The sequence below is a fragment of the Dermacentor variabilis genome, chromosome 8, assembly GCF_050947875.1.
Source record: "Dermacentor variabilis isolate Ectoservices chromosome 8, ASM5094787v1, whole genome shotgun sequence".
NCBI classification, from domain to species: domain Eukaryota; kingdom Metazoa; phylum Arthropoda; class Arachnida; order Ixodida; family Ixodidae; genus Dermacentor; species Dermacentor variabilis.
The window spans coordinates 155,874,371-155,899,469 of NC_134575.1; the positions used below are offsets into that span (position 1 = coordinate 155,874,371).

Below are 25,099 nucleotides of genomic sequence, written 5' to 3' on the forward strand. Positions count from 1 at the left end.
AAAATATCAAAAAATTCTGTTAGGCTAAAAAAATTACAGGAATGTCACTGTGTGGAGGATACATATAGGAGTGCTATCAATGTTTGTTTGAACTCCTAGCATCAATATACAGTTGTGCAGGCATTTTGCAAAAATGAAAGCAGAACAATTTTGTAAGCAAGAAAGTACTTCAGATATTGCAGCCATATTTTCACCATATTTACACAGTTTTCTTTATGTGATATTATTAACATCTGTGCAGAATTTCATCAAAATCGGCTGGTAAATAAAAAAGTTAGCTTTGATCCCCATATCCCCCCTTAATGTGCTCATACACTGGGTTGAACATGGTTCCGTGACGTAATGGACGCTCCAGAAGTTGAGCAGCGTGATGCTGTGAGGTTTTTGACAGCTGAAGGCGTTTCCCAAAAAGAAATTAGTCACCGTATGGCTGCTGTGTACATTGAACATTGCAGTGCATTGGCCACTGTGAAGCATTAGAACAAACGGTTCAAAGAAGAACGTGAAAGTTGCAAAGACAATCCCAGACCGGACCAAAGCCATCGTGCAATCACCCCTAACAAAATTGCAAAGGTTGATAAGATGATGACACAAAAACGGAGGATAACCATTGATGAACTGGCAGAGCGTGTGAGCATCAGTCATGGTTCGGTTCACCGTCACCGTTCGCGCCATAATTCATGAACATCTCGGTTATCAGCTCTTGTGTGCGCAATGGATGCCCAAGATTTTGAACCACCGCCAGAATACGGAGAAGTTCCGCACTGCCTTTACTCATCTGATCCGGTATCACAATAAGGGTGACAGTTTCTTCTCTGCAATTGTGATCGGAGACGAACCATCATGCCACTACTACGAGCCTGAAACACGACGGCAAAGCTTACAATGGAAACATTTAAATTCACCTCCCCCCTCCCAGAGAAAGCAAAGGCCATCATTTCCGCCGGAAAGGTGCTGTTGACTTTTATTTTTCGATCGTCAGGGGATCTTGAGAGACTATCAATTGTTTCTGATATTGTGAAATGCCGGATCAGCTGCGTGTTGCAATCAAGAACAAACTACGTGAAAAATTCACGAATGGCGTCATCTTGTTTCACGACAATGCCCGTCCCCATGTCGCTGAAGTGGTTTATACAAAACTGGCAAAGTTCAAGAGGGAAATGCTGCAAAATCCGCCATACAGCCCAGACCTGTCACCTTGCGACTTCCACATTTTGGGGCAACTGAAAAGACAGCTCAAGGAAACCAGATTCGTCTCAGACGATGACGTGAAAGTCAGTTGCAGACGTTTTGAAGCAACAACCCAAGGAGCTTTATGAGACGGGAATTACACGACTCGTTAGACAATGGGACAAATGTCTAAATGCTCATGGAGGCTACTTTTAAATAAAGTACCCCGTTTGTCATATATTCGCTTGGCTCACTTTCATTTGACTCGCCCTAGTATATTCTGCAGAACTCCTGCTTTTTATATGTGCACTCTGTTGTGACTATAATTTCGGTGCAATTACGATACACGACTGGTGACAGCTGCTCCTGCGTAATACATTGGAACAAATGACAGCGTCATTGAGATTGTTCACTGGCCGTTGCATATGCACAAGAATGCAAACAAGGATCTTGAATGACAAAGTTTCACTAGCATATTTGTCTTCAACTTGTTCATTTCATGGCCTTTTCATTTTTCATATCAGCGGTATGCACTGCTTTCCTGGTTTCGAACTGATATAGTTCTAAAGTTCGTGTGATATTTTCTTTACTTATTAAATAGACAAAAACATGTAAGCATTGATATCAGTTATGTTGGGCACAATTTTTGGCACAAACGAGTATAATATTTTATTAAAGATTACATATTTTACTTGTGTTGACAGTACGCAGCATTCAAGAATTTGTTTCAGCATCTTTGAAAATGGCAATGCAGTTATTATTCATGTATTTGATCTCTAGGCAAATTGTTTAAGAGGAAGCTTTAGCTCGGACCCAACTCCGACTCGGCCTATTCAGATACATGTAAAACGCAGAAACGCTTTTAATGAAATTTGTTGCATTTGAGAGAGTAAGTTAAATTCTAGTGTCTATTGGAAGCGGAATTTCGAATTAGGGCCCAAACTTTGTTTAAGATATTTAGAAAAATTCGAAACTTAAAAAAAAAATAGAAGCACGAAGTTTACAAATTAATAGCTCTACATCAAAAACATATATCGCGGTTCTGTTAACGGCATCCATTACACCATTCAAAGCCAACAAATTCGATATGTCTATTTGTATCTTACGTGAATTGGTTATGTTATGTACAAGGGTTCTGCAAAAGCCGTATTTCCATAATACTTAATTTTTTAAGACTCATTTGTAGCATCAGTTTTGTCCGCTGTAGATGTACTATTATGTGCAATTCACATAATTGTGATATCAATTTTCATTGCTAATTTACAGAGTTGTAAACTTCATTGTTTCGCTTTCTGAAAATTTTCGATTTTTTCCACTTTTCAATAAAATCTTGACGACCTAAATCGAAAATTCCAATCAAACAATCACTAGAATTTGAGTTTTTCTTTTAAATCCAACAAACCATCAAATTTAGTGCCGTGGTTGCCGAGAAAAACGAATTCTCCTTAGAGGTATTTAGATAGGCGCATCCGACCTAATGTTCCCTTTTAGGAGGAGGACGAGCTGCATTGTAAGCCAAGATTTTTCAAGGGTTGGAAAAGTTTCGGCAAGTCGAATATCGCATTCGCGTTAAACCTGGTGCCCATCCATTTTCCCTGAGTGCCCCAATACAGATTCCAATTCCTTTAAACGACATTGTCAAGAAAGAGCTAGACGACCTGGAGTCGCAGGACGTCATAAGGAAGGTAGAGACTCCAACTGAGTGGTGTTTCGGGCTTATCATCCTCATCAGCCTGGTTACGCCCACTGCAGGGCAAAGGCCCCTCCCATACTTCTCCAACTACCCCGGTCATGTACTAATTGTGGCCATGTTGTCCCTGCAAACTTCTTAATCTCATCCGCCAACCTAACTTTCTGCCACCCCATGCTACGCTTCCCTTCCCTTGGAATCCAGTCCATAACCCTTAATGACCATCGGTTATCGTCCCTCCTCATTACATGTCTTGCCCGTGCCCACTTCATTTTCTTGATTTCAACTAAGATGTCATTAACTCGCGTTTGTTCCTTCACCCAATCTGCTTTTTTTTTATCCCTTAACGTTACACCCATCATTCTTCTTTCCATAGCTTGTTGCGTCATCCTCAATTTAAGTAGAACACTTTTCGTAAGCCTCCAGGTTTCTGCCACGTACATGAGTACTGGTAAGACATCTGCTTCGGGCTTGTAGTCGTGCCCAAATCATCGGGCGGCTATAGAATCTGCGTCAATCTGACAAAGCTGAACAAAGTCATCGAAAGGGAGTGCTTCATCTTGCCAACGGTGGAATAGATCCTTGGCCAGTGGGGTGGAGCGCGAGTATTCTCCAAGTTGGATGCACAATCTAGTTTCAATCAGGCTTAGCTGAGAGCCGACAGCCAGGAACTCGCAACATCTATAATGCCGTTCGGCCGGTACTGCTACAGGAGACTCCCTTTTGGTATAGCCACGGCACCCGAGTATTTCCAGCAGTTAATGTCAAGGGTTCTTGAGCGCTAGCCTAGAGTCGTGAACCTGAATGATGACATTCTAATCTTCAGGAAAGATCGTCAAGAGCACGACGAGCATCTGGCTGCAGTCCTAGCTCGCCTTGAGGAGGAGGGTGTCACCCTTAATGAAAATAAGTGTGCATTTCGGGTCAGCTCGGTCAAGTTCCTTTGAGTAGTGATTGGGGCAGACGGCCTCTCGCCAGACCCGGACAAGGTGAAGGCTGTCAGAGATCTGCCACCAGCGACCGACGTAAGCGGAGTACGACTATTGCTGGGAAAGACCAATCACGTCGCATGGTTCATACCTCGCTTATCCGACGTTATGGAGCCTATCCGTTCCCTCCTAAACGAGAACAGCACCTGGACTTGGGGCCCGAGTCAACAAAAGGCCTTCTCACGTCTCAAGCTGCTGTTCAGATCCAACACGTGCATGGCAAAATATGATCCTTGCTACCACACTATAGTATCCACAGATGCCAGCTCCTATGGTCTGGGAGCTGTACTGCTACAGGACCAGCCTGAAGGTACTCGACGTGCTGTAGCGTATGCTTCAAGGGCACTTACTCCAATGGAAGCACGTTATAGTCAAGCAGAAAATGAGCGTCTCGTGATGACTTGGCTATTTCATGGTACGACCAGTTCCTTTGCAGCCTAAGCTTTGAGGTAGAGAGATCACCTTCCTCTGGTCACCCTTTTGGGTAACAAAGACATGGAACTCGTGCCGCCTCGCATATAACGAATGCGGAAAACACTGATGCGATATCAGTGCGTGGTGAAATATGTGCCTGGAAAGCACTTAGCTACAGCAAACGCTTTGTCACAAGCTCCCTCTGATTTGACAGCTACCCGCATGGTAGACACCCTGGAGTTGTTTGTCAGTGAAGTGTTCAAGGAATTACTGCCTCTTGTAACAAGACGGCTAGAAGATTTCCACATACACCAAGCCCAAGATGGAGTCTGCTCTGCGGTCATGACGTATTGGACGAAAGGATGGCCAGACAAAAACAAGGTGCCACTGCAGATCACTTCACATTGGAAGGAGAGAGACAGATTGAGCATGTATGACGGCATCCTTCTGCTGGACCGATGCCTTGTCATTCCTTCAGCCTTGCGCCAGGACATTCTCGCCCTATTAAACGAAGGGCATCAGGGAGTGCACCGTTGCCAAGAAAGGGCCAGGGAGTCTGTTTGGTGGCCTAACTGTAATATGCATGTTGAGCATATGGTTACCCAATGTGCCATATGCGCCGAGACTCGAGTTCAGCGTTCCGAGCATATGTTGTCCACGGTGACACTCGACAGACCATAGCAGCACCTTGGCATCGATCCGTTACGATTACGTCCCGATTGTTGATTATAATTCCAGGTTTCTCGAAATAGTCTCTGTGGGGTCCACCACGGCAGCAGCAGTCATCTCAGCGATCAAGAGCTGTATTGCCCATTTTGGCATACCAGACATCGTCCAGACCGACAACGGACCGCAGTTTGTGTCCAATGAGTTCGCTGAGTTTGCGCAGTCAAACGATTCCGGCACGAGACCAGCAGCTGGAGGTCCAGAGCGCAGGTGCGCACAGTGAAAGACTTGCTTTTCAACGGTCCTGATCCCTACCTTGCCTTACAGTCATACTGTGACATGTCCAATACCAACTGCATTTGCCCGGCTCAAGCCCTGATGAGAAGGAAAGTACAAACTCGTCTCCCGGTACCGTCGTTACCATGCCACACGAGTTTCTGGGAAAAGGACTCGTGGAACAAGGAGCAAGCGATGAACTACAATCGCCGTCATGCTTCAAGCCAATTTGCCCCTCTTAGTCATCATCACCATCATTTATTGTCCCTTAAAGGCCCCTGTCGGGGTATTACATAAGGGGTGACCGTATACAAGGTAGATAATAAAAACAAAGGTCATAAAAATATAACAACGCAACACAGGTACACAAAAAGAAGCAAAGAATGCGATAGTTGAAACGGTGCTTGTCAATATTGTCTTTACGCCACAAGCACAACACACGTCGGCGAATGGTTAAGGAAGCAGGGCAAGTTACAGGAGAAATAAAAAAAGCTCAACACAGGAAAAAGGATAAAATTTCATATGAACACAAATCGGAGCAAAAAGAACACGTGAACCCATATGATTTAACAACATCACCTTAAGCTTTGTCGCATCGTGCTCATTAGTTAGTGAATCGGGCAGCAGGTTCCATTCTTCAATAGCAGTCGGGAAGAAGGACTTGTTAAAAGCCTTAGTGAAGCCATGAAGTCGTTGGACGCTATTTGAATTGAATAGGCGGCGCGATGTACGAATGGGAGGAGATATGAGGGAAACACGCAGATACGGGAAATTGAAATATAACTGATGGAATAAACACAGGCGCGCAACTTTTCATCTGAGAGCTAAGGAAGTGAGGCCAAGTGATGATGTAATGGAGCTTCGCTGCAATGAAAGTCGTATGTCGACGATATGAAGCATGCTGCCCGGTTCTGGACGGATTCAAGCATTTAATTAGGTAGGACTGATGAGGACTCCAGATCATGGATGCATATTCAAGCCTACTGCGGACAAAAGTTTCATATGCCAGTTTTCGTATGTTAGCGGGGGAAGTGGGAAGTGATCTGATAAAACCAAGTGTACGTGAAGCGTCTGCCGTGATTTTTGTAATATGATCAACCCAAGTTAATTTGCTATTGATGGTGATGCCAAGGTAATGATAACATTCTAGCTGCAATAGGTCCTCAGAAAATAAAGAGTAAGGATAAGTTAAATTAGAGCGCTTCCGAGAAATTTGCATAAAACTGCATTTCCTAGTATTTAGTTTATCAGCCACAATGTGCACCAATTTTCAATAAGCTTCGATCGTTCTGGAGGGCAGCTTGATCGTCTTTAGTATTTATACGCCGGTAAAGCAATCATCTGCGAAAAGGCAGATGGTGGATGAGATGTTGAGTGGGAGGTCGTTAATAAAAATTAAGGCGAGAAGCGGACCCAACACAGACCCCTGTGGTACTCCGGAGGTGACGCAAGTAGAACTTGAAGGAAGTCCGCCTATTATAGTGAACTGAGAGCGAGCTGTGAGAAAGTTGTGAATCCAGTCTAAAACAAGTGGGTGAAGGTGAAGACCTGCAAGTTTGGACATAAGACGTTGATGTGGGACACGGTCTAATGCTTTGGAAAAATCAAGATAGATGACATCAGTTTGGAACAAAGAATCAATATTTAAGTGAAAGTCCATGGTAAACTCAAATAACTGTGATTCGCATGAATAGCCATGACGAAAGCCATGCTGATTTTCGAAGGAGGAGTTGGAATTCAGGTGGGATGCAATATGCGAGTACAGTGGAACCCCATTCATACGTTTTTCACCGGACCGAGGAAAAAAAACGCAAAAGTGAGGAAAGATCCAAAAATGAATGAAAAAAGTGCAGCTTCAACTATAGACAATTTATTTCCACAGAGTGCGCTTAGAACTTTAAAAAGTCTAGAATGGTGGCTTGCCGTTTCTTTCGCTCGCTGGAAATCGCCACACATTTCTCAATAGCCTGGAAGGCCGCATTGCTGTCAGCGTCGCTGTGAGGTGCGACGTACCTGCGGAGGAGGTCCAGAGCCGCGACGGCTTCTCCAAAGCTAGGATTTGGCAACTCCCCGGCATCATGCGGCTTGTGCTCCTCGTCGTCACTGCGCCACGGCAATGGCAACGGACGAAGGAATATCCGCGGGAAATTTTGCCCTCTTTGGCATAATCATGCTAACGTGCTAACGATTGTTTAGTATGGACATCAGACTCTGGAGTTTTACGAGATGCGTAGCGCCACCTGCCGGTGCGAAGAGGAAGTAATTGAGCAGTGCTAAGCCCTGCTCCCTTGCTAAGTTGCCTGTGCAGATTGCAACTGCGAAACGATTTAACTAGATTTTGGTCCATATTGCGAGTGTTTTGTGCATTTAACACCCAGACAGAGAGCTATGAATTTCTACGTTAGTCGGACGCGCCGCCAAACTACCATAAAGCGCTTACTGGCTCACTCTTCAGACTGATGGCGGAAACGACGGCAACCGCGATAGCTCTGCGCACTACGAAGAAACGCCACAATCGACGTTACTGTTCTGTTGTAAATTGCCATGAACGTGAAGGACGGAATGATAACGTTCAGTTTCACCCATTTCCATCGCGATAGTATGAAGGGGAAAGGCGAGAGCGCTGGATCCGGGCCGTTCAACCTGGTGGGTAATTGAATTACTTGCATTCTCCACACCACAGCGGCTCGCATGAGAAAGTGCAACAATTTTGTTCTTCTGTAATTGTGTTGCATAGCCCTGACGGAGGACCATGGTAACCAAGCGAAAACTCAATCTGCAGCCGCCACTTCGTTGGTAACAGAAAAAACAATGTTACGAACCATCCTCATGTGCCATCGATATCTCCCACCTTTTAACAGACGTCCGCCTCCACTTGACTCAAAAGTGGAACGGAGAGATTTGGCAGATCAGCTTAACTAAATATTTTGGTTCGTTTATGAATTCAAAACTTGTTCTAGAGCATTGTTGTATCGCGAGCTCATTTCTACTTTGGTTATTTTGTAAGTCCTGCGCCGGTACAACAAGCATGCTTCTCAATGTGCTGAGCCTGCTCGACTGCGTTTTTCAAAGTGAGAAATAAAGTTGCTGTAGGAGCACCGGATGAGTAATTGCGAAGTAAAGCACAGGTGTAAAGAAAAAATGTCCCGTTTATTTACATCTATTTGTGTGCGCTGTTGCTTGCAGCGTCTGCGAAAAGTTAAAATTAAGGTACTGAGCGATGCTGTAGCTCATGCGAGAAAGAAAGATGCAGCGCGTAGGCACCGTAGGAAGCTTACTTTCGTTATGATCGTACACTGGTTGCTGCCTTGGAAAATGTTTTCTGTTTGCTGCCCTGGAAAAGGCTATGAAAGGATTTACTCTCTGTAAATAATTGCGAGACAAAACATTACGATAAAATACATAAAAATATAGGAGATACTTAAGTCTTGTTTTCAGGACATATTCAATATGAACCAATGGAAATGCTTAGATTTTTATGCTGATATGCCTATAGACAAACATGATGCTATCTGTACTTGCGAGTTGCAGCACGCCAAAAGAACGTTTCAGACTTTATTTTATATTGTACACATACTTCGCCCTGCTGAGATTCCTTTCCGAAGCGTGGATGGGCGGAAGAAGCTTTCCAGGTCCTTGATTTTTAGGAAACCGTGCCTCAACTGAAACCAAAGAGAAAGGTACATTGTGGCCTATGCACCTTTGCTTGCGTACGGCTCTTCTTGCACTACACAGTTTGCGCCAAGTCTGCGATGGGGGCGCTGGTGACTGGTTTTTCCGCAGCGCCACCTGGGCAGAGTCTGAGGTCTATTGCTGCGCAGCGCGCACAACCAAACAGCCGGGTTGCGCGCAGCGCGGCATGGTTTTGCGAGAAATGTAAACAAGAGAGGAGAGCTGGCCCGATAGGTGGAGCAACGCCATGAGCAACGCCAACTTCCAGCTTCCCTTTAGCTATAGGTTCACAAAGAGAGACGTCAGGGCCTTTCCTGAGTTTCCTTCCTCCGTGAGTCGACCCGTCCAACAAGCCATGCGGTGACCGTAATCACAATGATGATAGTGAGAGCATTTTTCATGAATGGCCACCTAGTTGCGGCCTGTCGAACTGGCGTGAGGCTTCTTGCAGCCAGTTCCATAGCCAAGCCCAGTCAAAACTCGTCAAACACCAAAATGGCGGTTGGAGCGCGTTGCCTACTTTAGCCCAGGCAGGTTGGGGTTGCGACGCATCATGCGGGAACGTTTTCACAGCTACTACGTAACAGTGGGGTTCCTTATACATTGGATGCTATGGAAGCTATGCCGGGACCGGATGAAAACGACGTAGCAGCCGGGAAAACGCAGCAGTGAGGAACGGAACAGCGGAGTTCTAGTGTATATAATATGCTCAAGAAGTTTACATGGCATGCAAGTTAATGAAATAGGATGATAATTCTTCGTCCTGGAGCCTATGTATGGATCACGGACACACGCTGCAGTGGTGAAGTACTCTCCCAGGCTTCGTGTCCGCGGTACTACCTTGTTGAGACCCCCAGAGGCATCCTTCAGCGTAATCGTCGACACCTGGTACTTCATTCATCAGAAGCGACCCCAACTCAACTGGCAGCTTCTTCGCCTGTCCCTCCCGAGGTCATGCAGCCTGCAGCACCTCAAGATCCAACACAGCCAGAAGTAACGCCGCAGGAAATAGTGCCAGACTCGCAGCGGTCATATAGTGAGACCATCGCGACGGTTGCACTTGTAGGGCCCTGTCTTATAAGAGGTGAGAAGGAGGGATGTAGAGGTTGCCACCTGTGTATATAAGGTGGCGCTACAATCTGAAAGGACCTTGTATATAAGGGGCTTTGGGGAGTGGGAATAAGCATTGTTTTGGTTTCTGCCTCGCCGGTAGTTTGTCTCGTCCCTAGGCTCCTGTGCAGAACAGTTATAACAATGGAATTTTCGTGGCACTTGAATATTATCATCAGTCGGTTCGACTGTATAAGGTAAAACCTCCGGCTTCACTATTCTCTCTGCTTGCTCAGGCCTACTCCTGTGTTCATTTCTCTTGAATCTCTGGAGGAGTGATTCGGCAACGTCAGTAATGAGTGCGCGGAGAAGCCCAGTGGACGCTAGTCGAACCAACTGATTTTTAAAGCTTGCATGAATTGCGTGAGGGCACGACCATACAAGTTTAGCCATGGCTCTCTTAACTGTCTTGGAATGTGCCCGCTCAAATGGCAGCAATTCCTTTGTTGTCCCAGGCATATGAAGCCAGCAGGTATGACCCCTCTTCAAGGTGATGTTAAGTCAAAAATTTCAAAGAATTGCAGGAAGATGCCCCACGAGTAAAAACCATTCCCTTCCCAAGACGGCAAAAGGCAGCTAAAAATGTCAGCAATGGGCTGATATGATGGATTGTTGCTTTAAAACAATTTAAAAAATCATCAACATACCTAAATACCTTCAACCCCCCCCGCCCTAATTAAAATGCTGGTGCAAGGCATAGTCAATGATAGATAAAAACTTACAAAGCACAGGAACAACACAGGAGCCAGTACAGATGCCTTGTCTTTGTACATAAAATGCATAATAAAATTTGATGAAAGTGACTGTAAATAAAACTCGAGAAGAGATGAAGAATCAACAGACATGCCTGCAGCATTTTGGAAGGCAATGGCACTGCTTTCATCGATGCAACTTCTGACACTGCCTTCAAGCAGCATCAAAAGTTACAAGCAAATTTGAAGTCCATGCGAGATCTCTGGTGGATTCAAGTTTATTACTGCTCTTACAGTAATAAAAATGATGCAGTTTTATATAATTGCTTATTATATTGCTACGGGATAGTATTTCCAATGACGAAGAGCCGAGCAGTAAGAAGACGATGACGATTAGAAGCTAGCGCGAGCTGTTGCCTCTTGGCCAAGCGCAGCGTATTTTATTGTAAATATACTTGTAGATAGCTTTTCGTCTGCGTCTTCCTCCGCAACATATCTGGTGGAGGTGGACGTTCCCTGTACCTCGTCACGGAGCTTCGCAGTGGACGGTACGTCGAGCCTTCATTCATGGCTCCCGGCGACGACAACCCGACTCCGCCGGCTCCGACACCTGCTGCCACCTCGACGACCTACATCACTCTCCCCGCTCCCCGTGATCCTGGCGTATTCTCGGGCAAAGATGGGGAAGACGTCGATGACTGGATCAGCCTGTATGAACATGTCAGCCGCATTTACCGGTAGGACCCTACTATTATGCTCGCCAACGTAGTATTTTACCTCGGTGGCACACCTAGAGTTTGGTATCGCACGCACGAAGATGAGTTCACCAGTTGGGATTCACTTAAGACACAGCTTCGAGACTTGTTCGGCAACCCCTACGATCACCAACTTGCCGCGCAGAAGGCGCTTTCCGGCCGTGTGCAGACGTCAACAGAGCCCTATGTCATGTACATTCAGGGCGTCTTGGCTCTGTGCCGCAAAGTTGACACCCACATGACTGAGTCCGACAAGGTTGCCCACATCCTCAAAGGCATTGCCGATGACGCCTTCAACTTGCTCGTTTGCAACAACGTAGCAACGGTGGATGCTGTTATAAAAGAGTGCCGCCGCCTGGAACTCGCTAAAAGCCGACGTATTGACCAGCAGTTTGCCCGTCTGCCCAACACCCCAGCGACATCTTCCTGTGCCGACACTCCTCGTCCCAACAACACTGCCGATGTTACCAGGATCGTCCGGTGTGAGATCGAGGCCACCTATCCGGCTGCCTTCGACTCCAGTCCCACCAACACATCTGCAGTCACGCTCTCACTGATCCAGGCAGTTGTCCGCCAAGAGTTCGAAAACATGGGTCTTTACACCATCTGCTCGGCCAATCGTCCTGATACCCGCCTGGCTTCTTCGATTCCGCACCGTCCCGCATCTTCTTACCCACCACGTTTCCGCAACCCATCTGAATGGCGCACTGCTGACGACAAGCCTATTTGTTTCCACTGCCGTCGAATCGGGCACATTTCTCGGCACTGTCGCAGTCACTGGAGTTTCCCGACCCGGCCTACTTATACTGCCTACTCTCGCCCCCCAGGTGGCCCTTCTAGTCCCTATGCCGCACGCTCCGATAACGCCGCCGCTGATTCTCCTGCACCGAACCGCTCCTATTCTCGTTCGCCTTCGTCCCAATGACGACAATTTCGCTCTCCCCAGCGCCATTGCTCCTATTCGCCGACTCCCTTCAGACGCCGCTCCCAGCCGGAAAACTAGACAATGCAGCGCCTTGAGGTGATGCTGCCCCCCCATTGCTCCCTACGCCGCCAAATCCTCTACTGATGTTGCCCACTCATCTGAACCTTCTTGATGTGCAAGTCAACGGTGTTTCTGTGTCTGCACTAATAGACACTGGGGCGCATTTGTCCGTAATGAACACTGACCTTCGTAACCGGCTCAAGAAAATTATCACGCCCGCCACGACGCCTGTTGTCCGTGTCGCCGATGGCGGAACAGCCCCCGTCATTGGTATGTGTACTGCCCACGTCTCCTTCGCTGATCGCTCAACAATCATGCTATTCACAGTCATCGCTCACTGTCCCCACGACATCATCCTCGGCTTACACTTCCTCTCCGCACATTCTGCTCTCATCGATTGCTCCGCCAGTACTCTCCGCCTCGACCTGCCTATTCTGGATCCCGCTGAAAAACACCCTACTCGCCTCAGTTCCGTCAACGTCGTTCGCTTGCCCCCTTCGGCACTGACTTACGCTGATTCGTGTCATCCCCACCAGTCCCCGACGGTCATTACATCGCAGCTCCTATGAAAGACGTCCTCCTTACACACGGGATCACAGTACCCCACACAGTTTTATCTATTACGGCTAATTGCGCCTGCCTGCCAGTGGTCAATTTTGGCTTGACGACACAAGTGCTGCCACGCGGGATGCCTCTGGCCCAAGTTTGCTCATTCGAGGATCACTCTGTAGCATCGATTTCAGTACACGACAATTCAGCCGATACTCCTCTACCATCGCAGTCGGCAACTTGTACCATTGCCACCTTACAGAAAATGATTGTACCCGACATGCCTTCCGAGCACGCTCGTCCGCTCTGCCGCGTTCTGATTTCCTACCAAGATATTTTTTACTTTAACGATCGTCCTTTGGCCCAAACAACAGCTGTCAAACATCGCATTAATACCGGCGATGCCCCTCCAATTCATAGCCGCCCGTATCGAGTATCACCGGTTGAGCGTCAAGTTATTCACACCGAAGTTCGCAAAATGCTTGCCAAGAACATTGTTAAACAGTCATGTAGTCCATGGGCGTCACCTGTTGTGCTGGTAAAAAAGAAGAATGGCTCATGGCGCTTTTGCGTGGATTATCGGCACCTTAACAGGGTTACCAAAAAGGACGTGTATCCCCTACCTCGGATTCATGACGCCCTTGACTGCCTCCACGGTGCTCGCTATTTCTCCTCTTTGACCTTCGCTCCGGCTATTGGCAGATTGCCGTGGACGATCTCGACCGCGAGAAGACTGCCTTTGTAACACCCGACGGTCTTTATCAATTCAAAGTGATGCTGTTCGGTCTGTGTAACGCTCCTGCCACTTTTGAACGCGTGATGGACTCCCTTCTTCACGGTTTCAAATGGTCCACGTGCCTGTGCTACTTGGACGACGTTATAGTATTTTCCCCAACATTTGCTACGCAGCTCGAGCGCCTCTCAGCAGTCCTGGACGTTTCTCGGCGAGCCGGTCTGCAACTCAACGCATCGAAGTGCCAATTCGGCCGTCGCCAGATTACAGTCCTTGGACATCTCATTGACGCGAACTGACAGCAACCAGACCCAGGCAAGATCCATGCTGTTATGCGCTTCCCTGTTCCAAAGTGTCCAGGATGTGCGCAGCTTCAACGGCCTTTGCTCGTACTTCTGCCGTTTCGTGAAAAATTTCGCGGCCATAGCACGACCACTAACCAAGCTTTTGAAAAAAGACGCCCCTTTCCAGTGGGGCAATAACGAGGCCTCTGCATTCTCGCTTCTAATCGACCTTCTCACAACGCCTACCGTTCTGGCCCATTTCGATCCTTCTGAGCCTACCGAAGTCCGTACTGATGCCAGCGGTCACGGAATTGGTGCAGTACTGGCACAACGCCAGCGTGGCCACGACCGTGTTATCGCTTACGCCAGCCGGCTCCTCTCGCCCGCGGAGCACAACTATTCTATCATTGAGCGTGAGTGTCTGGCCCTAGTTTGGGCGGTTGCGAAGTTCCGCCCATACTTACATGGCCGACCCTTTTCCGTTGTCACAGACCATCACGCGCTTTGCTGGTTATGCTCATTGAAAGACCCTACAGGAAGACTTGGTCGCTGGGCCTTACGCCTCTAAGAATATTTGTTCTCTGTCACCTACAAATCTGGCCGACTACACAAGGACGCTGACTGCCTGTCTCGCTACCCGGTAGACGAGCCTGACGACGCCGACAGTAGTACCGCCGACGGCATTTTCTCTGTGTCTGCCTTCGCTAACATCGCCGATGAGCAGTACCGAGACCTATTGCTGCGAGTACTCATCGAGCGTCTGCGCTCTACACCTACCGACGCATCCGTTCGCCGATATGTCCTCCAGGGCGGCATTCTTTACTGAAGGAACTTCCTCCCTGATGGCCCTGATCTTTTTCTTGTCGTGCCAAAACATCTACGACAGACTGCTCTTTGAGATGCATGACGCACCCACTGCAGGACATCTTGGCGTAACCCACACGTACGACCGCATCCGCCTCCGCTTCTATTGGCCTGGTCTCGCTCGCTCCAACGCTATGATGCTGCCTGTGATCCCTGGCAGCGTCGGAAAAAACCTCAGGTGCTACCTTCCGGTCATCTCCAGCCGATCACCATCCCAGTGGAACCGTTCTTTCGTGTTGGATTAGACCTCCTCGGTCTCTTTCCCACGTCATCCTCTGGGAACAAATGGGTAGCCGTTGCAACTGATTACGCCACCCGATACGCTATCACGCGAGCTCTCCCTACCAGTTGCACCACTGACGTCGCAGACTTTCTCTTGCGTGACATTATCTAAGTGCATGGCGCCCCGCGACAGCTGCTTACTGACCATGGTCGTAACTTCCTCTCCAAAGTTATCGCCGACATTGTGCATTCCTGCTCTATTCAACACAAGCTCACTACCTCATACCATCCTCAAACCAATGGCCTGACAGAGCGGTTAAACCGTACTCTTACCGACATGCTGTCCAAGTACATTTCAAAGGACCACCACGACTGGGACGTTGCCCTTCCTTACATCACATTTGCTTCTAATTCTTCCCGGCACGACACCGCCGGATTTTCTCCATTTTATCTACTCTACGGTCGCGAACCGACCTTGCCCCTTGACACGGTACTTCCTCCTGCTGCAATCTCAACAACCGAGTATGCGCGCGACGCCATCGCCCTCGCCGACCATGCACGCCAGCTTGCCCGTGCTCGACTGACGCACTCGCAAACTACGCAGCAGCGTCAGTACAACGCCGCCACCGTGATGTACAGTTTTCGCCTGGTGCGCCTCGTGCTCCTGTGGTAGCCCTCTCGTCACGTCGGACTTTCCGAAAAGCTCCTTTCGCAATACACAGGGCCCTACCGCGTGCTGCGCCAGGTGACGCCTGTGACGTACGAAATTGCTCCTGTGAGCTCAACCTCGTCATCTACTCTGGCATCTACTGATGTCGTGCACGTCAGTAGGCTCAATACCTACTACACTGCTTCAGACTCCGGCCTTTAGTCACGGCGCTTTTGCCGCCAGGGGTAGTGCTATGGGATAGTATTTCCAATGACGAAGATCCGAGCAGTAAGAAGATGACGATTAGAAGCTAGCGCGGGCTGTTGCCTCTTGGCCAAGCGCAGCGTATTTTATTGTAAATATACTTGTACATAGATTTTCGTCTGCGTCTTCCTCCGTAACAATATTGTCATGTGGTGGTGACGTTGAATAACACAGTAGCAATACTGTGAACGACAAAACTAACTTTTATTGGGCGAACCTGTGCCCACAAAACAGGCTACACTTATAGCACAACGATAGCGGCGAACACGGTTGGCGATCGTCGAAAATCTGATCAGCGGGTCAAGCGCGTCGGCTTTTATACAGGAGTCGTCGAATGTTCCAGACTAATCATTGGGACGCGCATGCCTTCTACAATGTTCTACACCATTTGCGTCAAGCGATGAAATCAGATAACACAAGGTTCGGCGACAACAGACAGCGGATAGAAGCATCGATAACTTTCCAGAAACTTCGGATACATGCAGGCGCGTCCCGCGCTGTGCGATAATATTTGTTAGGCGGTCAAACAAGGTCGCCCAATAAAGATAAGTACACATGTCAATATCTATAGAAAAAAGGCCACTAGTCCTTGCATTTGTCATTGGCCAAAACCTGAAGATGTCAAAATTATGTTCGAACTCAAAAATAGGTTTGTTCGATTCAGAAAAGGTGCAGGTGGTGCCAACACAAAGTGCAGAAGTTCTTGGCACATTGTGTTAGGTTGTGTTAGGTTGCAAGATGCAACTTGTCAGCAGCACCACCGTTAAAATATTGATTGAATGTGTAGGTGCAAGCCACTCGTCTGCTGCTGGTCTACAAAAGCAATGTGGGTAAGCCTGGCGAAATGACAGCAATGACAGCATACGGGTCGAAAGAAGCCATTTTATTTATCCTGCGCGTCCACAAACCTGCCAACTTGGACAATGAAATGGAAGACCTGCACGTTTTATGGAACTCATCGAATCTGAGAGCGAAGACGAGGAACTCGAACTGTTGTGCCAAGTCAGTGCTGAACTGGTCCGCAGCAATCGCATTTCAAGATATTACGAGGAAGTTGTGGTCAAGTATTTTGACAACAAGTTCAGGCACATTTTTCGGCTCTCCAGAGACACATTTCAAACCCTTGCAGAGCATTTCAAGTTGCCTGCTTTTTTTCCAAAGCCCCGGGGAGGTCGCCTGCAAATACCCGCAGAGAAAATGTGCCTAAAAGCTTCGAGTTATTTAGGTACTCGGAACACTATGTATAGAATTTCTGATACCTTCAACCTGTTAGCGTCATCAGTGTCTCTATGCCTTAAAAAGAGTTCTAGACTTCTTATTCACTATAAGCAAAGAAGTGTTTGCTTGGCCTAGTGATCAAGAGCGGGGCAAATATCAAAGCATGCGCTCTTGCTAGAACCAACGGTAAAAGACCAAGAAAAACTATAGGGTGTGTTGACGGCTGTCACATTGAAATCCCTCACCAGAAAGAGTACCCTGCATCCTACTATAGCAGGTAAAAATTCCTTTCAATCGTTCTGCAAGGAATCTGTGATTCAAGTGGCTGTTTCACCAACATTTTCGTTGGTTTTCCTAGCTGCGCACACGATTCACGCAGCTGAAAGTGCCATCTATAGTGTGGCCGAGACCAAGTGCACTAGCGAGTACTTGCTGGGGGACGGAGCGTAGCCGCTGCTCCCATGGCTGATGCCTCCACGTAGCGTTAATAGGGCAACGTCCGAGCGTTACAAGCAGAATTTCAATAAGATACACAGCCAACAATGTGTGGCAATTGAGCATATATTTGGCATTATGAAACAGCATCTCAGGAGAGTGTACCTTGTAGACACAAACTCAATTCACCAGTGTTGTCTTATTGTACTTGGAGCATGTGTGCTACACAACCTGTGTAGCAGTAACATTGACATATTGGGCAACTGTGAGGACCCCCCCAAGGAGGAAAACTTCAAAAATGAGAACGATGGTGCTATCACAAGCACTGCAACTATTAAGCAGATGTGCGAGCTTAGATGGATGCAAGAATATTGCGGAAACACAGTGCTGGAAGTTTACGGCTGCAGTCTCAACTTTTCTCAAAACTGCGAACTTTGCTTTCTGGCTTATTCTACCCACTATAATTTTGTTTTGAATGCTTCGCACTGTTCCCAGCCTTGTCCTCTTGTTTTGTGTCTAGGCTGAATAAATGGCAGAAAACAAGATTTGGCGAAAACAAGGCATTTATTTTTTGGCTTTATAGGCACTCGCGAAGCGCTCCAGAAGGGCCATCTTCTCTGTGTGCCGAGTTGCCCTATTTCTTTCAATTTCATCCAGTTTTTGAAGCAGCAGCAGTAAGGGCAGGTCCTTCTTGGGTTTGTGCAGCTCCAGCTGCATGTTTTCTGCCCTCATAATTTGTCTGGCTGCCGCTTCTGGGGCCTGCAGTTCCCTGCAGCAAATGTATTGTTCGTTAGTAGAACTTTACGCTTCTTTGGAGAGAGGCTTGCCTAGCATATTGCTCAAGATTGGTATGATGACAAATGAAATGTACACAGTGCATGACAGATACTGCAACAATCAACGAACTAAAGTATCTCAATGAGACCAGTGTCCGGTGCCTTCGTTGGCATGAGACACACAGGCAGTGTTAGCCAATGGGCTAAGAATGTGATAGCTGAAGAGATGACAGTCAATGAATGTTCAGTGTGGAAATGGAGCTTTCTAAAATAAACAGCCTGTAGGCACAGATAAAGTGGGCTATTTCATCATGTACGAAGGCACCAGTGTTGACCCTATCCATTTTACTTTAAATGAGAAATGTTTATTATTTGTGACATTTAGCCGAATGCAGTGTAGGCATGCCCAATAGTGTGTTGTAAAGCCACATCACCTGCTAAACTAGCTCATTTGATTGCATGTACAAATAGGTCTGTACTAGCACTGTTCCTGAGTCTGACAGAACACCAAGTTCATGCAGACAGCAGGCAGGATGCAACACAAGACATAAGAGTTGCCACCTTTATATATCACGCTCACCTGTCCCTGTCATCGGGCACCATTCTGCATCCCTGTGCATAGGTGACAACAGGACTCTTATGGTGCTGTTTCTCCATGAAGTCCTGCAGGTGTTTTAAAAAGTTAAATACAAGTGGCACCAGAATTTTAGTACACCAGTAAAACTGGTACATTTGCAGAAGCAGAAGTTGACATATTGTAGCAAGACAGAGAAAGGAAGTCTCTGCGCTGTAATTGCTTTGTATGCACTTATACATATCCCACTGCAAACAGGGACCAGCAGTAAGAAACTTTGGCATCAAACAAATCACTTAGCCAAATTGCACATATATGGCTTGCAGAAGGCATAACTGCACACAACAGCGGTACAATTTCCTGTATATTGAATGATGGACAAGGATGCACCACTAGAATAAGGTATTCTATGAAGCTGACACTCGTTAACATTGCATGCTCAGGCACTTTTTCATGCTTTAGCATGAAGTATTTTAGCGGCTCGTAAGGTCTAGAAACTGCCAGTTTTGTTACTAATTTCATGTACATGCTGTGAATAAGACATTCTTTCCGTGCATGTTTATCATGTGCAACACAGACGTTAGGTACATGTTAACTCAACTATGCGCTGGCATACGAGACCATGAAAATAAAAGCAGCACTGCGAACACTTACCCCCTCACAACTGCATTCGGCAGCTCCACTGCCAAATTTATTATTGTTCATGCGCACTTTCTTGTAAGCCCTTTCAAGTGACTTCCACTTGTTAGTCACTTGAAGGACTGTGATGGAGCACCCAAACTCGTCTTTCAAGGCGTCCATTAAAAACAGCATCAGCTGCTTTTTGTTGTTGCATGCAGAACAATACAAAATGCAATGCAAATACAAAGCAATCGAATGCTAAGCCTCACCTTGGTCCTCCCTTTTGCACGAAGTGGCCAAAGTGCTCCTTATAGCTTTCAAGAAGGAATTTAGTCTTTCAGCCGCTACACAAAGCTAGCTTGGAGTCGCGTTGCGGAGACGCCATGGCCAACGTGCACACGGCAGCAGCTTCAGTGGTTGGCGTCGTCAGTGCCGTGGCATCTCTGCATCGCGAAGTCCCGACTCTGTGCAGTTCTGTACGAGCAGAATCTGCGGCAGTACTGCTAGGCGTGCAAAGCACTCGTACCCTTCTTCCATCTGCAAAAAAGAAGGGAAGAAATGTCACCAGTTCGCACGCATACAAATCATGGTATTACATTTACAGAGGATAATAGCAAAGTTACCTGCCCTAGTGCAAAGCTCGGCGTCTCCGTCAAAGACGATCGTGCCAAGCTCGTCTAGAATGGTGGGAAATAGCTCTGTCAGGCTGCTGTAGATTTCCACAAACATGGCCATTACCGTCGTCTGCTACGCGTCTGCGATGCCGGTTCCATTGGGTTCGTGCGGCTGCACCTCATCCAAGCAAGGTTCAGAGGTGCACTGCCCTGCAGCGACACCTAACCTCTCACTTCGCGCAATCGAGGACGAGAGTGCAGGGGGTGCACCTCTGAGGATCGAGGGTTTACGTGCAGCGCACCGTGAGGTGCCGAGAAGGTTGGCAGAATCATCATCATCATCATCATCATCATCATCAACCTGGTTACGCCCACTGCAGGGCCAAGGCCTCTCCCATACTTCTCCAACTACCCCAGTCATGTACTAATTGTGGCCATGTTGTCCCTGAAAACTTCCTAATCTCATCTGCCCACCTAACTTTCTGCTGTCCCCTGCTAAGCTTCCCTTCCCTTGGAACACAGTCCATAACCCTTAATGACCATCGGTTATCTTCCCTCCTCATTACATGTCCTGCCCATGCCCATCTTTTTCTTCATTTCAACTAAGATGTCATTAATGCGCGTTTGTTCCCTCACCCAATCTGCTCTTATCCCTTAACGTTACAACTATCATTCTTTCCATAGCTCGTTGCGTCATCAATTTAAGTAGAACCCTTTTCGTAAGCCTCCAGGTTTCTGCCCCATATGCGAGTACTGGTAAGACACAGCTGTTATACACTTTCCTCTTGAGGGATAATGGCAACCTGCTGGTCATGATCTCAGAATGCCTGCCAAACGCACCCCAGCCAATTCTTATTTTTCTGATCATTTCACTCTCATGATCCGGATCCGCAGTCACTACCTGTCCTCAGTAGATGTATTCCCTTAACACTTCCAGTGCCTCGCTACCTATCGTAAACTGCTGTTCTCTTCCGAGACTGTTAAACATTACTTTAGTTTTCTGCAGATTAATTTTTAGTCCCACCCTTCTGCTTTGCCTCTCCAGGTCAGTGAGCATGCATTGCAGTTGGTCCCCTGAGTTACTAAGCAAGACAATATCATCAGCGAAGCACAAGTTACTAAGGTATTCTTCATTAACTCTTATCCCAATTCTTCCCAATCCAAGTCTCTGAATACCTCCTGCAAACACGCTGTGAATAGCATTGGAGAGATCGTATCTCTCTGCCTGACGCCTTTCTTTATTGTGAGTCTGTTGCTTTCTTTAAGGAGGACTACGGTGGCTGTGGAGACGCTATAAATATCTTTCAGTATTTTTACATACGGCTCGTCTACACCCAGATTCTGCAATGCCTCCATAACTGCTGATGTTTCGATTGAATCAAACGCTTTCTGGAAATCAATGAAAGCTATATATAAGGGTTGGTTATATTCCGCACATTTCTCTATCATCTGATTGATAGTGTGAATATGCTCTATTGTTGAGTAGCCTTTACGGAATCCTGCCTGGTGCTTTGGTTGACAGAAGTCTAAGGTGTTCCTGATTCTATGTGCAATTGCCTTAATAAATACTTTGTAGGCAACGGACAGCAAGCTGATCGGTCTACAATTTTTGAAGTCTTTGGCATCCCTTTTCTAATGGATTAGGATTATGTTAGCGTTCTTGCAAGATTCCGGTACGTTCGAGGTCATGAGGCATTGCGTATACAGGGTGGCCAGTTTTTCTAGAACAATCTGCCTACCGTCCTTCAACAAATCTGCTGTTACCTGATCCTCCCCAGCTGCCTTCCCCCTTTGCATAGCTCCCAAGACTTTCTTTACTTTTTCCGGCGTTACTTATGGGATTTCAAGTTCCTCTAGACTATTCTCTCTTCCATTATCGTCATGGGTGCCACTGGTACTGTATAAATCTCTATAGAACTCCTCAGCCACTTGAACTATGTCATCCATATTAGTAATGATACTGACACGTGTACTTATCTTTATCGGGCGACCATGTTTCGTCACTTAACAAATGTTATCGCACAGCGCGGGATGCGCCTGAATGTATCCGAAATTTCTGGAAAGTTATCGATGCTTCTATCCGCTGTCTGTTGTCACCGAACCTTGTGTTATCCGATTTATTCGCCTGACACGTATGGTGTAGAACATTGTAGAAGGCACGCGGGTCCCAACGATTAGTCTGAAACATTCTATGGCTGCTGTATAAAAGCCGACGCGCTTGACCCGCTGATCAGATTTTTGCCGATCGCCGAGTGTGTTCGGCGCTACTGTTGTTGTTAAACCATAGACCATATTCACACTATCAATCAGGTGATAGAGAAATGTGCGGAATATAATGAACCCTTATATATAGCTTTCATTGATTACGAGAAAGCGTTTGATTTTGTCGAAACCTCAGCAGTCATGGAGGCATTATGGAATCAGGGTGTAGACGAGCCGTATGTAAAAATACTGAAAGATATCTATAGCGGCTCCACAGCCAACATAGTCCTCCATAAAGAAAGCAACGAAATCCCAATAAAGAAAGGCGTCAGGCAGGGAGATATGATCTCTCCTATGCTATTCACAGCGTGTCTACAGGAGATATTCAGAGACCTGGATTGGGAAGAATTGAGGATAAAAGTTAATGGAGAATACTTTAGTAACTTGCGATTCGCTGATGATATTGCCTTGCTTAGTAACTCAGGGGACGAACTCCAGTGCATGCTCACTGACCTGGAGAGGAAAAGCAGAAGAGGGGGTATAAAAATTAATCTGCAGAAAACTAAAGTAATGTTTAACAGTCTCGAAAGAGAACAGCAATTTACAATAGGCAGCGAGGCACTGGAAGTCGTAAGGGAATACATCTACTTAGGGCAGGTAGTGACGGCGGATCCGGATCATGAGACGGAAATAATGAGAAGAATAAGAATGGGCTGGGGTACGTTTGGCAGACATTCTCAGATCATGAACAGCAGATTGCCATTATCCCTCAAGAGAAAAGTATATAATAGCTGTGTCTTACCAATACTCACCTACGGGGCAGAAACCTGGAGGCATACAAAAAAGGTTCTACTTAAATTGAGGACAACGCAACGAGCTATGGAAAGAAGAATGATGGGTGTAACGTTAAGGGATAAGAAAAGAGCAGATTGGGTGAGGGAACAAATGCGAGTTAATGACATCTTAGTTGAAATCGAAAAAAAGAAATGGGCATGGGCAGGACATGTAATGAGGAGGGAAGATAACTGATGGTCAGTAAGGGTCACGGAGTGGATTCCAAGGGAAGGGAAGCATAGCAGGGGGCAGCAGAAAGTTAGGTGGGTGGATGAGATTAAGAAGTTTGCCGGGACGACATGGCCACAATTAGTACATGACCGGGGTTGTTGGAGAAGCATGGGAGAGGCCTTTGCCCTGCAGTGGGCGTAACCAGGCTGATGATGATGATGATGAGCGATGCTTCTATCCGCTGTCTGTTGTCGCCGAACCATGTGTTATCTGATTTATTCGCCTGACGCATATGGTGTAGAACTTTGTGGAAGGCACGCGGGTCCCAACGATTAGTCTGGAACATTCGACAACTGCTGTATAAAAGCCGACGCGCTTGACCCGCTGATCAGGTTTTCGACGATCGCCGAGTGTGTTCGTCGCTACCGTTGCTCTTCGAGTGTAGCCTCTTTTTGAGGGCACAAGTTCGCCCAATAAAACAACCGTTTTGTTAATCACAGTTTTGCTGCCTTCTTAACCGTCACTACCACGTGACAATATTGCCGGCTTTGTCTCTTAATGCATACATCTGATTCTTGCCAATCCCTAGTTTCTTCACTGCTTTTAGGCTTCCTCCGTTCCTGAGAGCATGTTCAATTCTATCCATATTATACTTCTTTATGTCAGCTGTCTTATGCTTGTTGATTAAGTTTGAAAGTTCTGCCAGTTCTATTCTAGCTGTAGGGTTAGAAGCTTTCATACATTGGCGTTTCTTGATCAGATCTTTCGTATCTTGCGATAGCTTACTGGTATGTCTAATGGAGTTACCACCGACTTCTATTGCACACTCCTTAACGATGCCCATAAGATTGTCGGTCATTGTTTCAACACTAAGGTACTCTTCAATCAAGTAGACGTAACGAGTGTTGAGGTGTGTGGCTGCACTCATTCTTTTTTTGCCTAGCAATGAATTCAGCATCATTCTGCACATTAGACTTGCAATAAGTGACTGGCAGCACAGGCCTATAATCTGTTCCATCAAGCTTTTAGCACAAAGTCCATGTGATAAAACACTTAAGGGGTCCCTGAAACACTTTTTGAACATATTGAAAAAATGTTGCCGATCTGGTAACGAGGCTTCTGTGAAAATGTGAGCGATATATTATTGCACTGCATGCAGCAGAGAATTTACAATCTGGTCTCAAAGGCAGTGAACAGTCGCTTGCTCTTGGATCCGCCAATACTAGAAGAAAGTAAGAAAATACCAATAGAAGGTGCATGTGGCCTTTCGAATTTATTGCTGTTTTCTTGACCGTTCGTTGCGATAAGCCGATTATGTGATGGTCATGTGACAGAGTGCCCTTTTAAATTAGAGCCCCGTTCTGTCGAATAAACAGTTGGTAGTCCAGCCTCTTTCTTGTCTTGTATATTTCCTGTGTGCTTATCTTTTCTTTTGGCTAGTTTTTACTTAAATTCCAAGTGAAAAATAATTCCTCATATTGAGTTCAATAAATTAAAAATATTATTACGATATCATCAAGCGATGCTCAAGAGACGAGCCGCCGCGAGAATGACGAAGTTGGTCGGTGCCCTTGGCATGAGCGAGTGTCAGCCTGGCTGCCTGGCTCCAGTGTAAATAGCGTGTAAATAGCATCTTTTGTCTGTGTCTTTACACACGTAACATTTCTGGT

At 46.7% G+C, this 25,099-nt stretch overlaps 1 protein-coding gene across 7 annotated transcripts in view; it reads right to left on the minus strand.

Annotated features, from left to right (window-relative positions):
* LOC142590689 (nuclear distribution protein nudE-like 1) overlaps positions 1–25,099 on the minus strand; it is a 400,224-nt gene that overhangs the window by 350,504 nt on the left and 24,621 nt on the right. The window lies entirely within an intron of this gene.